Source organism: Myotis davidii, unplaced genomic scaffold (genome assembly GCF_000327345.1).
Source record: "Myotis davidii unplaced genomic scaffold, ASM32734v1 scaffold1036, whole genome shotgun sequence".
Taxonomy (NCBI): domain Eukaryota; kingdom Metazoa; phylum Chordata; class Mammalia; order Chiroptera; family Vespertilionidae; genus Myotis; species Myotis davidii.
In genome coordinates, this window is record NW_006287260.1 from 193,613 (window position 1) to 210,032 (window position 16,420).

The window sequence follows — 16,420 nt, forward strand, 5'->3', positions numbered from 1 at the left end:
GACCCAGGTTTGTGGATTTATTGTCAGGTCTTATTGACTCAGTGGACATCTGGGTTGCAGGATGCATTGGTAACTATTTTTATCATGATTAGTCCAGTTGGTCTTAGCAATTTTGACATGTATACATGCTATTTGCTTTCAAGAAATAAAAAGTATTTGGGAATAGCCCTAGCTGGTTTGGCTCAGTGGATAGAGTGTTGGCCTGTGGACTAAAGGGTCTTGGGTTCGATTCCAGTCAGGGCACATGCCAGGGTTGTGGGCTCAATCCCCAGTGGGGGGCGTGCAGGAGGCAGCCGATCAATGATTCTATCTCCTCATTGATGTTTCTATCTCACTCTCACCCTTTCCCTTCCTCTCTGAAATCAATAAAAAATATACTTTAAAAATAGCATTTGGGAATATGTTAAGGACAATTAATAGTATTTGTTCATGGTTTCTCTGTTCTGCTTTGAGGAAATACGTGCAAAGTAAATGGTGGTGGAAAAATCAGCCACAAGAAGCTTGAGGAATCAGGAGCATGTCGTGTTTCTGTGGCCTTTTGTTGTGCTCAGCTGAGAAACAGGGCGGCGGGTTCCCGCGCTGCGGGCATGGCCGAGGCCCCTGGAGCAGGCTTTGGGGAGCGCTTTGGGGAGCGCCGCGGGAATGGCCGAGGACCCTGGAGCAGGCTTTGGGGAGCGCCGCGGGAATGGCCGAGGACCCTGGAGCAGGCTTTGGGGAGCGCCGCGGGAATGGCCGAGGACCCTGGAGCAGGCTTTGGGGAGCGCCGCGGGAATGGCCGAGGACCCTGGAGCAGGCTTTGGGGAGCGCCGCGGGAATGGCCGAGGACCCTGGAGCAGGCTTTGGGGAGCGCCGCGGGAATGGCCGAGGACCCTGGAGCAGGCTTTGGGGAGCGCCGCGGGAATGGCCGAGGACCCTGGAGCAGGCTTTGGGGAGCGCCGCGGGAATGGCCGAGGACCCTGGAGCAGGCTTTGGGGAGCGCCGCGGGAATGGCCGAGGACCCTGGAGCAGGCTTTGGGGAGCGCCGCGGGAATGGCCGCGGCCCCTGGAGCAGGCTTTGGGGAGCGCCGCGGTGCAGGCGCAGTTTCAGGTCTCGGTCCTGGTTAGATGGCCCTAACGCCCTCAGTTCCACACTTGACGCCTCAGGCCCTGTTCACTTGTCTTTTGAGCCAAGAATAGTCGCAAGATCAGCACCATGTGGATTTAGAACAGAGTGTATCTTGCCCTGTCCGATGGCTCACTGTGTCTCTCAAGTTGAGCTTCCACATGGCGAGCTCCGGAAAACAGCCGCCCAGGGTGTGGAAGATAACGGAAAGATTAGTTACACGCCCCTTATCTTGGGAGCAGGAGTTGACTGATGGCGTTCACTGACCTGAAAAGGATCCAAGGATCCGAGGAGCCTGGAACGTGCTGTTTCCGATGGCTTCTCTTGACAACGTAATCAGTGTGCCGAGTGTTCGGGGCAATATACTTGGTATGTATGACCTTTACCCTGGAGGCACCTATGGGAGCCTGCATGGGGCACCGTGACGGAGATTAGAATTTGGAGGAAAAATGGAAATGAGCACTGATTTAATTTGTATCAATCTATATAATTGAGGTTTTTAATTGATTCAAAATTTTTTCTTGGCTATAGGCCCGTTCAGATGATCTATTTTTCTTCTGTGAATTTTGGTAGGAATTGGTCCATTTCATGTGTAAGTTACCATATCTGCGGGCATAGAGTTGTTCATAATATTCTCTTACGTATTATTCTTCCAAAGTCCATGGGATGAGTAGCAGTGTGTTTTGTTTTCTTGGGTAGCCCAGATAGACATTTATCAATTGTATTGATATTTTCAAAGAACCAGCATAGAGTGTGGTATTTTTAGTTGAGATTGCAGTTTAGAGCCATGTATTCTTGGCTTTGAGTTAGTCTCTAAGTTTTTGTCAGTAGTTGCTGTACATACGCGTGCACAAAAGTGTATGTATGTGGAGCTAACAGGCACCGTTAGACTTTGTAAGGCTCATTATTTCACTATTAACGGAATGGCTGTGCAGTCAACCCTCCATATGTGTGCGCTCTGCGTCTGTAGATTCAATCAACTGCAGATTAAAAGCAATTTAAAGAAAAGTTAGGTTGTTGCTGATGTGTATTATGTAGTGAGGCCTAGGATGCTTGCATCTGTACTGAACATGTATAGACTTCTTTCTAGTCATTATTCCCTAAAAAATACAGTATGACAGCTATTTGCATAGCATATGTATAATGTTAGGTATTATAAGTAATCCAGAGATGGCTTGAGGTATGTGGGAGGATGCACGTAGATTATATGCAAATACTACGCCATTTTATACGAGGGACTTGAGCATCCGTGGATCTTGGTATCTGTGAGGGGTCCTGGGAGCAGTCCCCCGCAGATACCAAGGGACAACTGTATGAACCAACAGTTATTTAAATCTACCAGACGACTGACTGGCGTAGGTGGTAAGTAGAGCTCCGTAGACGGCAGGCCGAACAAGTTTGCATGCTGGCTTCCCGCGCCAGCTGTGTGTCCTCCGCCAAGTGGCCCACTCGCTTTAGTTCTGTGTTCTGTTCATCTCTCTGGGTGTGTTAAAGCTTATAAAAGCAAGTTCTTATTTTACTCTTTAATGTGAAAATTAGAGCTAATTATATTAGGTGTCTAGTATGATTGATACCTGGTATGTGGGAGACTCTATTGTAGTCTTGTACTTCTAAAAATCTTGTACCTTGTATTAGACTAATTCAAGGCTTTCAGGGTGTATTCTACTCTGAGTCATGACCAGGTAACAGGGCTTTCCTCTTGTCCCTGGATATAGGAAGCTATAATTATTCCCAGAGTTTTGGTTGTTGTCAGTGGCTGCCTCTTGACTGAACATTTAAAATGTGAGAAGCAAAAAGCTGTTTGTGGAAAAGCCCTCCTTTTGGGCAAACTGTTTCCTTTATAACCTTTGTGGTCAAGTCTCTCATCCCCCACTTGGTAGATGCTGCACGGAGCGTGGCCTTGCTTTTTAGCCAGGTGTTTGCCACGGTCCTTGGTCATCCGGAATGCGTGCCTGTTTGTGGGCAGAGTCCAAGGACAGGGTGCTGTGCCTTTGGAAAGCCTAGAAGGGAAGTCTGGCGAATAGAGTGGACTCGGGAGGCTGATAAACGCGGGTCCCAGTGGAGCTCCTGAGACAGGCTCTGGGGTTGAACAACATTTAGGCATCTTACAGCAGAGACAGGGAGAAGGAGGAACCTGGACTTGGTGTGGGCCGGCAAGTTTTGTTTTGTTTTTTCTTAATTGTTTTTCCCAGTGTAATGTGCCTTGTTCAGTTATTTTCATCAACAGAAGTTACAACTAAGTGGCCACAGAACTTACTAAGTTATGGAGAAAAAACTTTAGAAAAGGAGTTTATATTGAAGCTTACGGCAGCAACATTTTCTCTCTCTAACCTGTATGTATTTTGAGAAATAATTGCCAGGTTTCCTGCAGGAACAGAGTGTGACTTTTAGAAAGGAGAGAGTCTGCCCGAGGAAGTCACCTCGGCTGCGTGAACCTAGAGCAGAGGCGAGGCTGCTAGAGATGCGTCCTGGCTCCCGGTTCGGAGTGAAGGATGGCACTGCATATGGAGTCTTGGCCTCGGACTGGGTGCCCGGCAGGCCAGAGGTTAGCCCAGGCGGGGGCTACGTGCTACGTGTCGTCTCCTCTGTGCTCTGGCTTCCTTTGCGGACCTCAGACTCAACCTCCTCACACCAGGACTTCCAGACTTCCCGGTTAGGAAGGTGATTCTGAGCCTCAACAAGTGAGTCTCCTCTGTCTGCTTTACCGAATGCTCAGGCTGTGGGAGGAGAAGGACAGGCCGATCAAAGGAGGGAGCGGAGGAAGGTCCTGTGAGGAAGCAGAGAGGATTTATCCCGGCGTGGGGGTCAGGGCGAGGGCGGGCCTCGGTCAGCTGTCCTCTTCGCTGGATCTCAGTTTTGGACAAGATGGTGCAGGCACTGGGGATGACAGATGAATAAACAAGGCCCCTGCCTTTGAGGGGGTCATTGTCTGAGGGAGGAAACAAGGTTGTTGTAAACATTAGAGAGAACATGGTATTGCAGATGTTTAAATAGAGGCCCGAAAAGACTGCAGTGCAAGTTCATTCAGCTGGAAAGTGGGGCGACGTTTCATTGGGGCCTTGAAGGATGTTTGAGATTTGACAGATTCAGAGCGGGCGGAGCAGAGAGGGCGGCGAGTGCGAAGACGGTGGGGGTACCTGGCGCCCCCAGCCCGTGCTGGAGTGTGGAGGGTAAGGGCCGGGGTGGGCAGATCCTTGCGCAGGGCAGGCTGGGAGGTTTTCCCCGTGGGCAAGAGAGAGCCACTCACAGCTTTTAGGAGAGAAACCTGATTGGACACACATTTTAGAAAGTGAAAAGGGACAACATCGGAGAGAGTGTTGCTTTTCGTCAGTGAGGAAGAGAGTCAAGGTCATTTTGGAGGTTATTTCAGGAGTAAGGCAGTGACCTTGGAAATGGAGAAGGGACAAGCTTGTGAACTGTTCTAGGAGGTAAGTATCTGGGATTGGACCCCCGTTGACTCATTCACCTCCTCTAACCTCCCATCGCTTTAGCGGCTGCATAACCATGTGTACAGTTCCCACACAGCCTTCTGAAACCCACTCGCCTTTGAAATCCCGGGCCCGCCTGGCTCCCTCTCTGGGGCGGTACTGTGGTCCTGCAGCCTTTTGGGCCAGCTGTTCTTGGCCCCTGTCAGAAGAACTGGTTTTAATCCTCAGAGGCCGGGAAAATCGAAGAACACAGGAGGTTTTTCAAAAAGGAGGTCAAACCCGGAAATACGTTTTCTTCAAAACTCCTTACAAGAACTCTTAAGAACCTCATAACTGGAAGCCTGTCTCTGGAATAGATCTGGCTTCACTTAAAAAGAAACTGTGTGTGTGTGTGTGTGTGTGTGTGTGTGTGATTAAAGAAGAAATTGTTCAGGCACTTGTTAGAACGTAAGGGAGACTTGATTTAAGTAAGACTAGGAGAGAGAGATGGGGCTCAACTCGGAATACATTAAGGACCAGGGGGGATTTATAGCCAAGGAGCAGGGGGAGGGGGTCAGTGCGTGGAAAATTACTAAAAGGAGACTTGAAGGGTAGAGGGGTTCTTGCTAAAACTGACCGAACGGGAGTTTTGCTAAAGGCAGGCCGAAGACTTAGACATCAAAGGTGGGGGAGGGGAACTCAACCAGATATTGGGGGCGGGGGACTGATGTGAAACATAATGAACAGGATTCTTGCTAAGACCTGGCTGAGCAGGCCGAAGACGGGATGGGGTCCAATGTCAAGGCCTAGTTGTAAAGGGTGTTCAGAGGAGCCTGACAACCATGCTCTGCAGGCTGTGGTGGAGGTGTGCTTCCCACTTCATACATCTTCCGTGTGTTTCATGTCAGCGCTATACACTGGTCTCATTCTTTAGACGGCCTGCCTCATTTTAGATGCCGATGCCAAGCCCTTGTATCTCAGATTACAGTTCACACGCATTATGACATTTATTTCATAGAGCAACCTTCGCAGTGTAGGATGGGCAAGTGACATCTCCGTTACGTCTCGGGCGGATGATTTACCAGAGGTTTTGTAGCCAAAACATGTCAAGTCCAGGATTCCCTCCTATGGGTCAGTTACACGTATGAGAAAAAAACACATCTTTGACATTCAGCTTACATAGTAGCCACATTCTGAGTACGGTTTCTACTTTTGGTTCTTGAGACATTTAGGCAATGGATGGGGTATTTTTGGGCTTAGAATCTGGTAATACATTTCATTTGAGGTGTTCATGTCTTTTGTATGTATTGATTTCTATATTGAAATTTTTGTCACTTTAATTTCCTTCAAACAAAAATAATCATCTTTACTTCAGATTAAATGAATTCAGTCAGTGTATGTCTTTCATTATAATGCTGGCGTTCTCACTAGTTACCCTATGTGACCAAGTTTGTTAGCTAATTGGATTTCTGGAAATGCTAGTGGGAGCTTTTCCGTTAACTACCTCTGCTTCTTCCCCTCAGGACCTGGTTCCTAGATAGAACAGAGTGCCACTCCCTGTCCTCTTCACTGGTTTCTTATGACCCTGGAGAGCAAGAAAAAGAGCAGGAGAGAATGAGTGAAGAGTGGGGGCATGTGGAGCAGGGCGGAAATGACAGACTGAGCAAAAGCAGTGTGGACAGAGCTGTTTTCAAGAAATTGTGTAGCTCAGTGCTAAAGGTTTTGGAGTTAAACCCAGTTGTCACTCATTCCAACTCTGTGACCCTGGGTAAGTTATTCACCTCCATACTTGTTTGTTTCTTAGGGTTCCCTTTTAGGGTTCTGTTACCCTAGAGCAGCGGTTCTCAACCTGTGGGTCGCGACCCCTTTGGGAGTCAAACGATCCTTTCACAGGGGTCGCCTAAGACCATCAGAAAACACATACATAATTACATATTATTTTTGTGATTAATCACTATGCTTTAATTATGTTCAATTTGTAACAGTGAAATTGGGGGTCACCACAACATGAGGAACTGTATTAAAGGGTCGCGGCATTAGGAAGGTTGAGAACCACTGCCCTAGAGGCACTGCCTGAAATTTCTGGACAAATTTTATTAAGCTTATGGTCTAGCACAAAGGAGGCAGCACAGGGGAAAGGAAGGTCCGCCAAACTGAGTCTCTGGGAGACTCATGGGTTGCTTTTACACACGGGACAGGCTTATGCAAAAAGGCTGTGGAGCCCTAACTGGTTTGGCTCAGTGGATAGACCAGGGGTCCTCAAACTACGGCCCGCGGGCCACATGCAAATACAAATATTGTATTTGTTCCCATTTTGTTATTTTACTTCAAAATAAGATATGTACAGTGTGCATAGGAATTTGTTCATAGTTTTTTTTTAAACTATAGTCCGGCCCTCCAACGGTCTGAGGGACAGTGAACTGGCCCCCCGTTTAAAAAGTTTGAGGACCCCTGGGATAGAACGTCAGCCTGTGGAAAAGGTCCCAGGTTCGATTCTGATCAAGGGCATGTACCTTGGTTGCGGGCACAGCCCCAGTGGGGGGTGTGCAGGAGGCAGCTGATTGATGTTTCTAACTCTCTATCCCTCTCCCTTCCTCTCTAAAAAAAATCAATAAAATATATATTTTTAAAAAGGCTTGTGGAAAAGGAGAGCTTGTGAAGGGTTCAGAGTGGAATTTTCCTGGTCAGGATCAGGCTGCTGCCTCTGTTGGTTGCTTAGCAACTACCTCCCACACCTGCCCTCTGAGGGATAATATGGTGATTTCCCTGGGGAGGTCTGTAGTAGTCAGAGCTTCATCAATTGCACGCGTGGAGTTATGGTTTCAACATCTGCAAGGAGGTACGCAGTTAGAAGGGAGACAAATGCTTTTACATTCTTTGTAGGGGGTGCATGGGTGTCTGCACTCTTGTGCTTAGTTTGTCTATTTGGTGATTCTTCTGACCTTCAGTTTTCCTTAGGCCTGGGCCCAAATCCCTATGTTGTCTCAGGTCTGTTGAGAAGTAAATAGTGAGTTATTTAATCCACCTAAAGTATACTTGGTTATTGATTTTAGAGAAGGAGCAAGGGGAGAGAGAGAAACTTCAATGTGAGAACATAGATTGGATCAAACCCACAACATAGGTATGTGCTCTGACCAGGAATCGAACTGGCAACCTTCCGGTGCATGGGCTGATGCTCCAACCAACTGAGCCACACCAGCCAGGGCTATCATAGTAACCATTTAATGTTAACTGTTATTTCCGGGCCTTTTAGACCAAATGAAAATGTCAAGAAAGGAATCTCAAAGTCTGGGTGGAGTAGAGTGACCATGTAATTCATTGTCCAGGCCAGGATGCTGTTAATCATGCTGGGATAACAGCTGTAAGCCCAGATTTATGGTTTCCCTAAGGTGGACACCCAAACACCAAACACGACTGATTAAGTCATCTGCCTCCCTCCCTCAACGCAATTAAGCCTCTGGACTTTGACAAACCAGAGAGCAAATTGTTCTTAAAAGGTCTTTAGACAGGCAGACAGACAGGTGATTCTTAAAAGCTCTTCTTCAGAAGGACAGACACACATTCATTAAACAGTAGAGGAAATATTGTCTTTTCTTTCTAGGTAACATGTTATCTTAGAGGAGTACGAGTCTGTACATATAATTAACAAAATGTGTACAGTGTTTGTTGCTCGGGAAATAACTTGACAGGATATTTGAGTTCTTACAGCGCTTAAAATCTAAAAAAATAATTGCCCACCCTCTCTAGGCGTTGGTTTCTTACCTGTGGAGCTCCGCGTGTGCCAGCTGCAGTGTGTCCTGGAGGGAGGGACAGTGGTAAACGTGTTTGGATCTGCCTCTGCGTTGCATGTGGCCTAGTGAGAAAGACGGTCAAATAATGGCAGATACAGAGCTCTCACCTGATGGCTGCAACGGTGGCAGAGTACAGGAGCTGTCCAGGAAGAGCCTGCCCGGCAGGGCGGAGGGGGTTGGGGGCGGCGGGGAGCACGGCGCTGTACCGTGCATGAGGAACGCAGAAGCCTGGGCAGCGGCTGGCATTAAGCGCACCCTGGCTGAGGGTGAGCAGAGCCTTTCTTCCCTTGCTCTTGCTAATGGAATGCCGCTCCGCCTAGCCCTGCTCCGTGCTCCCTCAGCCTCTGCACAGTTCTGTAGCACGTATCACTTGGCATTTCAATTTTGTTTCTGTTCGAGGGACTTTAGGGCAGGGATCGGTCTTATTTACCGTAAGGTACCTGGGACAGCGCTGTGGCGCTTCCCCTTCTTCCCTGGCCCCAGATATTTGAGTGAATGCTGTGTGCCAGGCATGGCGTGCCTGCTTCTGCGAGGGGGCAGACAGGACAGCCCCGCTCCCACGGAGCGTGCAGGGAGACAGCTGTTTGCTCAGTGAGTGAGTACACTGCACGATGCCCTGCTCAGAATCAGAGTTTTGAACCGCGGAGGTTATTTGTACGCAGTCAGCAAGCAGTTCCACGCCTTTTTTCCGTTGAGAAGCAGGAGCAGTGGATGCTTACGTGTTAAGAAGCCACGTGAGGGTAAACTGAGGCAAATCAAAAGCACGGGCCCCCACAGTAATCATGTAAACCGCGGGGGCTTGTATACATCCGATTTCTCTGTGAATCCTCAAGGGCACACTGTGGCGGCAGCGCACTCCTGGCGTGGGCCCACGTCACGGTGGTAAACTGTTGGGGTTGTCATCCCGTGTCGCAAAATGACAGTTCCGCTCTGCACTCCCTGAGCCGCTGTTCTCGTTGCCCCTTCTGCTCGAGGCACCGATGGGGAGGCAGTGCAGGTCTGCCTGAGGGAGCAGGGGCTGAAGATGGCAGTTCTTAGAGCTGGTGTTTCAAGCAGCCCTTGCTCTTAAGGAGCTTGCTGGTGTGCGTGTCTGCAGTTTACTGACCAGAACCAGAAGGCCCAGCATGGAAGGCTGTAGAGAGCAACATCGATAACACGTGTCTGTCCCGACAGTGTCTTGGGCAGGAGAGGGGACAGCTGGTTGGCGGTAGGGACAGGAGGCCATCCTTCCGCCTCCGTTGTGTGAGCTGTGCCTCCTGTGAAGTTAAAACGGGCATTGCCTTCCCATTGTTTCCCTCCCGTGAACAAACCCTTCAGATCACTGCCCTTCATCCCGTGCCTGCAGCCCCAAAGCCGAGGCGGCCAGTTCCACACGCACAGTGACGGCGCGTGCAGCTGCCCTGTGGGTCGGAGTCGGTTCTGCACCACCCTCAGGGCCAGCTCTGAGCTTCCTCAGGCGTTTCCTCCGCGTGCATTTCTAAGTGTCGTGTTTATGCTGCTGTTTCTTGCCTTGCACGTTTTAGACATCGTCTGCCAGCCTTCCGCGGAAGAGGAGGGTTTCCCTCTTCCACTCTCAGTCCACTGCCTCTCCCTTCGTGACTTTTCATCAGACCAGGTTGGATATTTAGGTTTATGTTCTGGCTCTTAGCATGGCTCACGTGCTGAACCAGTTAGTATACCACAACCCCTTCTCTCCTCAGCCCCTTAACGGCCTCTCGTTGGTTTTCTGAGTTTCCTGTGTCCGGCTCACTTTTAATCCCAAAGTACAGCCATAATTTTTAAATCCCCGAGTATCCTTCTCCACGTCCCAGGTGGACACAGTTGATCTTGCCAGGTGCACTCTCTCCTGCAGCACCCCGCCCCGCCCGGCCCGCCTGCCCCTGGGTCCTCCGGCCGAGGGCACTGGGTCGCCTGATCCTGAGGTTTGCTGTGGGCACATTCCCTGTGTTTTCCTCTTGCTTGGTTTGCTCGTTTATTTGATAGAGTATAACCTCCAGGCACTTCCTGATAAGAAGGGTGTGTGGGAGGTAAACATTGAGACCCTACATGTCTAAAAATACCTTTATTCTCCCTTCATGCTCTTTGTCTGCTATGGGATTAGGTTGGAAATTATGTTGCCTCGGAGTTGGAAAGCATTGCTCCTCTGTCTTAGGGCTCCCGGAGATGCTTTTGAGAATTCTGATGCCACCCCATCCTTTGTGTGCGAACTGCTTTTCTCTCTGGAAACTGCTCTCTTTATCGCGTATGTTCTGAAATGTTTCTGAAATTTCACAATGTGCTTGGGTGTGGGACTTTTCAAAACTGTACTGAGCATGGGACGGACTCTTCCAGCTCGGAGTTCATGCCCTGGGTTCTAGGAAAATTTCTGAAGTATTTCTTTGATAATTTCCTCCTCTTCTCTCTGGATCTCTTGGCCCGCTAATTATTACAATCTTTTCTCTCGTATTTCTCATCTCTCTTTTTTGTTTGTTTGTTTCACTTTCTGAGAGATTTACTCAACTTCATCTTCTAGCTCTTATATATATTTTTCTACTCATTTATTTATTTCCAAGAACTTTGCACTGATTGTTCCAGTTTTTTCTAATCTGATTCTTGTGTGATAGTAGGTTATTCTTTAAAAATATGTTTTTATTGATTTTAGAGAAGGAGGGAGAGAGAGAGAGAAATATATACATCAATGATGAGAGAGAATCATTGATCGGCTGCATCCTGCACTCTCCACACTGAGGATCGAGCCCGTAACCCAGGCGTGTGCCCTGACTGGGAATCGAACCGTGACTTCTGGTTCATGGGTCAATGCTCAACCACTGAGCCGGGCAAATAGAAGCTTTTTATTGTTGAGGTTTTATTTGGGTCCTTGTTTCTGCTCCTTTGAGTCCCTTCATTCTGTTGGTTTTGTGTTCTCTTTTCCTGTTGAGTGCTTTCTTCAGATGTCCCGTGGTCCTTGGTTGTCATTTTCATTTAAGAGCAAGACACTGAAAAGCGAAGGCCTGTGCAGAGGTGGGAGGAGCTTGCCACGGATGGGTTTTACGTACTGTAAGGTGATTGTGCAGGAGCCCACCTGCTTTGTTGGGGAATCCCCAAAAGTCAGCATCCATTAAACTTTTTTGTGTAAGAAAAGAATCTTCCAGGAAAGAATCTTCCAACCTCCTATTTGGGGTGGGGTGGGGCTGCCAGCACCCTGGGACCAGGTGGGTAAGTGCTGGGCGCTGTCCTTCAGGATGCTGGCTTCCCCCTCGTACAGTGGCTCCCCTGCATCCCCTGTTCCTGATGTCCCCAAGTCTAGAGCCCCTCTGGTTCACTTTCTTTACAGAATAAACCCACCTTCCCCCTCCCGGGTGCAGGAGCAATAGTCCACTGGCTGCCCCAGATGTGACCAGAGACCTGGAAGTCCACTGCCTTCTTATACGGACTTGGTATCAAGCCCCCGTTCCCAGCCCTCCATCCCTGAGGCCCTCTGCCACCTGGTGCCTTTATTCCTCGGCCTCCCCAGGTGCCTGTGTGGATTGACATCCGTTCTCTGGCCACGGAGTCACTCTCAGCTCTGCTGCCGAACTCTTCTTCATCTTCCTCAAATGTTGACATTTTATGCTCACTGTTACCTTTCTCCTGTTCCTTTTTTGTTAGTTTTGCTCTCATTTTAATGAGGTGTAGCAGTGGGCAGAAATAAGCACGCATGTTTCATTTTCCCCAGTTAGCTGGGTGGAATCCCTTGGGCGTTGATGGTGATGGTTTTATGTCTTTCTCGAAGGATCACAAGCTTCTTTGACAGCGGCGATGGTTTCATGAGCTCCTTTCTGTCTCTCCTTTAACCTCAGCAGTTAAGTCTTTAGAAAGCTTCTTAGTTCAGGGTGTGCCAAGTTCATCCAGGAAGATGAAGTCTTTTTAAAGTTGGGCTGGCTCTGGGCAGTGTTTCATTGTGTTGGAGCACTGCCAGCCCTTCCTGAGGTCAGAGGACCTGCCTTTGCGAGGGTCACTGCAGAGGGAGACGACGAGGCGCGGCAGAAAAAGGCCGACGAGACCAGCTCCCTTAATGCAGTAACCAGGAGTGATGGAGAGCTGCCAGCGCCTCCTTCCTCAGGTTCATCCCGTTGCTCCGCTTCACAGGGTCTGAAATGGAGAAGACCTTCTCCTGACCCGGGGCTCTGGGAGCCGTTGACCTCCTGAGAGCAAGGGAGGAGCCTCCTAAAGCTCCAAGCTGTTTTCTCTCAACAGTCAAGGTCAAGAGCCCGGAGAACTGGAAGGAACATGAAGCCAAGTGTGGGATTTTGTTTCAGTTCCACATTATATATATATATTTTTTCTACTGATTTCAGGGGGGAGAGAGAGAGAGAGAGAGAGAGAGAGATAAAAACATCAATGATGGGAGAAACGTTGGTCGGCTGCCTCCTACACGCCCCCACTGGGGATGGAGCCGGAAACCCGGGCACGTGCCCTGCCCGGGAATCGAACCGTGACCTGGTTCATGGATCGACGTTCAACCACTGAGCAACTCCGGCCGGGCTGAACATTGTCATTTTAAACTGCCCACATAACTGTGGTGGTCCAAACCCTGACATCCACCTACTGACTGGACATCTATGTATGGGAGCCCAAGTTCATTTCAGCCTCAGTGAATGCACAACAAACCCTCTGCCACCTCCCCCCTCCTCCCTGCCTCACACTGCCACACCACAAGACAGTAGCCCTGCATTACCCACTGAATTGCCCGGTCACACGCACCCCCGGCCCCCACCCTCCGTCAATAGGTCAGAGATTTTCAATTTCCTATTGAATCTCTCCCCTTTTCTCTGCCCTCTGCCTTCCTTCAGGCCCTCACTTCTAGTCTGAATTGCAGACTGCTGACTGGGCTCCCTGGATCTTCTCCCACTGCATCACCTGTGTAACTATTAAGCATAATGATCCCCCCAATCCTACGATACGTGCGGCCATCACAGCACTATGGGGAATAACAAATCAACCACCTGCGTTCCTACCTCCCAGCTTCCTCAGAAGGGCTTTTCTACAGCACAGACCTGATCCGTCCCTACTGAACACCTGGCATTGGCACCCAGGACCGTGGTGCCCGGCTCTGCCCGCCTCCCGTCCTTGCTTCACTGCTTGTCACTTTTGGGTTCCAGCCACTCTCAGTTACTTAGTGGCCCCGGTTTGCGGGGCTCCTTGGGGACCTTGAATTTGGGTTTCCTCTCTGTTTCTTCTGCCTCGCTGATGCCTTCTGAGCTGTAAGGCTCAGCTCAAGTATGTCTTCTGCAAAGCCTCCCTCGCTCCCATTTCCCACTGGCCACCCTTTCTCTGCTCCCTTCACCGAGTGTCAGTGTGGCCAGCTGTTCGCTTGTCTGACTCCCCCGCACTCAGGGAGACTGTGGAGCACCTGGCACGGGCAGGCAGTGCAGTAGCCAGACTGGACACTGCCCGTGCATCAGGGTGCCGTTACCTGTCTGTGCAAAGTCAGCAGTGCGGTGGCTGGGCTGCCACGTGAACCCGGCTCGCTGCCAGAGAGCTGATCCCGAAATCTGATGGCACCGAGTCCTCGCGGTGAAAGCGGGGTGGGCACTTTGTTTCCAACTTCCGGTTCCTCTGTCTGTGTTATGTACAGATGCAGTATTCTTGTGTATCCCGTCCAGAGACCGCTGCCAGTTTTGGTGGATTCAGGATGGCAGGTTACATGGCATAAAGACCAGGTCACACTGGGGTTGCAGTTCGATGAAAACTGAATGTTGGAAGTGGCAAACTGGCCCAGTGGCTCAGTGGTTGAGCATCGACCTATGAACCAGGTCACAGGTTTGATTTCCGGTCAGGACACATGCCCAGGTTGTGAGCTTGATCCCCAGTGGGGGGCGTGCAGGAGGCAGCCGATCAATGATTCTCTCTCATCATTGATGTTTCTGTCTGTCTCTCTCTCTTCCTATCCCGTCCCCTCTGAAATTAATAAAAAAATGTATTTTTTAAAAAAGAAGTGGCAGACTGGTGGCCTTGTGCCAGTTCCTGCGTAGTGCGGTGCCCTGCCGGGCTTACGTTGTGTCACACAGATGAGCGTGAAGAGTTTGCCGTGGTTCCAGGCACATGTGATAGGTGCTGTGGTGGAGGTGCGGAATGGTCTGGAGATGGGAGGCGGGTGACATCAGCATCAGCCAGCGTGGTCAGGAAAGGCGTGGCGCGGGCCACTGTCTGCTGGACAGAGTGTCTCGGTGTATTTCCTGCCGTTCTTATCTGACCACAGAGACATGAAGCACTTTTACCCCAAGTTGTTTTTTTGTTTTGTTTTTTGTTTTGTTTAATCCTCACCCGGGGATATTTTTTCCGTTGATTTTTAGAGAGCGCAGAAGGGAGGGAGGGAGGGAAGGAGGGAGGGAGGAAGAGAGAGCAGGAGAGAAAAAGAGAGAGAGAGAGAGAGAGACATTGATGTGAGAGAGACACATCAATTGGCTGCTTCCCGCAGCCTCCCCCAGCTGCCTCTACCGGGGCTGGGGAACCTGCAACCAAGGTACGTGTCCTTGACTGGGAATCAAATCAAGACCCTTCGGTCCGCAGGCCGACACTCTAGCCACTGAGCCAACCCAGCTAGGGCAGCATGGCCAGCTTTTAAATGAATGGAGAGAGGCGTTCGAGGGGAATTCAAAAGCTCAGCGTCTCAGCAGTCAGGTTCCTCCTTGCCCCTCCTGTGTCTTCAGATGCCTGCACAGGCGGCGAGGCTCCCCAAGCCTCAGCATCGCGCCCGTGCACGCAGGCGCTGCCGCACCCCAGCCCTAATGCTGTTAAGCCAGGTTAGTTGGTTTCCACAAAGCCATGTAAGTGCTGGGAGCCCATCATAGGATTTACAGCTGCAGAGACTGTGGTTTGAAGGACAAGTATCTCGTTCCTGGTCACAAAACTGACGGTGGCAGCGGCAAGCTTGGGAGAGCGGCGGGCTAACCGCAGAGCCTCAGCCCTGAACCTGTTCTGAGCTTCTGCCCGCGGGATGGCTGGGACCCCCCGCGCTGCGTCCCACCGAGACGGGTCTGAGGGTTTGTTCCACAGTGGTGGGCAGCCAGTGCATTTCCGCACAATCTGTGCGGGTTACGCTTTGTTTAGGAATCTCCCATTTTTGTTCTTTCTTCTTCTTCTGGTTCTCTTGGCACATTGTACTCGCGTTCTGTTTGTTGGTGAGCAGCCCTTTGGTACTTACTGTTTTAGAGAAACCCAAGCCGTGGTCAGAAGGACGACCTCGCTCTTTCCTGGGCTGCCAAAAAGGAAGAGACTTGGGTGGAGGGGGATGTCACTGCCATCCTGGCTGGAGCTAAAATTCCAAACAGTTCATTTTCATTTAATAATTCCCTACTCCCCCAAATTTCCAAATGGGTATTTAGAGGAAATGCTAGTTAGAGAAAACAATGGGGGAGGCCTGGCTAGTTGGAAATACTGCAGCTTATACAGGAGAGTTCTTACTTTTCTTCCTTGTCCTCTCATTGTTTGGAGGTCGTTTTAGCGCTGGTTTGGGATATGCAGCCCTAATAACCTCTACACCAGGGACATGGAGGTGAAAGTTAGAAAATGACAGCGGGCTCGCTCAGTCCTGCCTTTTTGTTAAAAGCAAGTCCAGTTTAAATCTTAGTTTTAAAGTTACTTTGGCACCTGGACTGAGGTGCCTGAAGATAGATTCCTGATGGAGTAGTAGTTGCTGGGAGACTTGTGCTCCCAACTGCTTTAATTCATATCGGTATTTCCTCCTTCCCAAGTTCTGTCGGTTTATTCCAGTCATCTTGCTTTGAATTATATACAGCCTGTATTACATGTTCATCTCATCCCTGTTAGATTGTAAAGTCCTTGCTTGGCCAAATGCCAAGAGCTCCAGGAATGGGGGATTTGGATCTGCCACTGATTTGGCTTGTGATTTGGGGAAGATAATTTAGTTTTGTATTTTAGTGTTACCTATTTTATAATAGAACTAGAGCCCTGGTGCACGAAAATTTGTGCACTGGGGGTGGGGGACACTCAGCCAGGCCTGTACCCTCTCACAGCCTGGGACCCCTTGGGGGATGTCCACCTGCTGGCTTAGGCCCACTCCCTGAGGGATCAGGCCTAAGCTGGCAGTGAGACATCCCTCTGGCAGCCCCGGAGCCCTCGGAGGATGTCCAACTGCC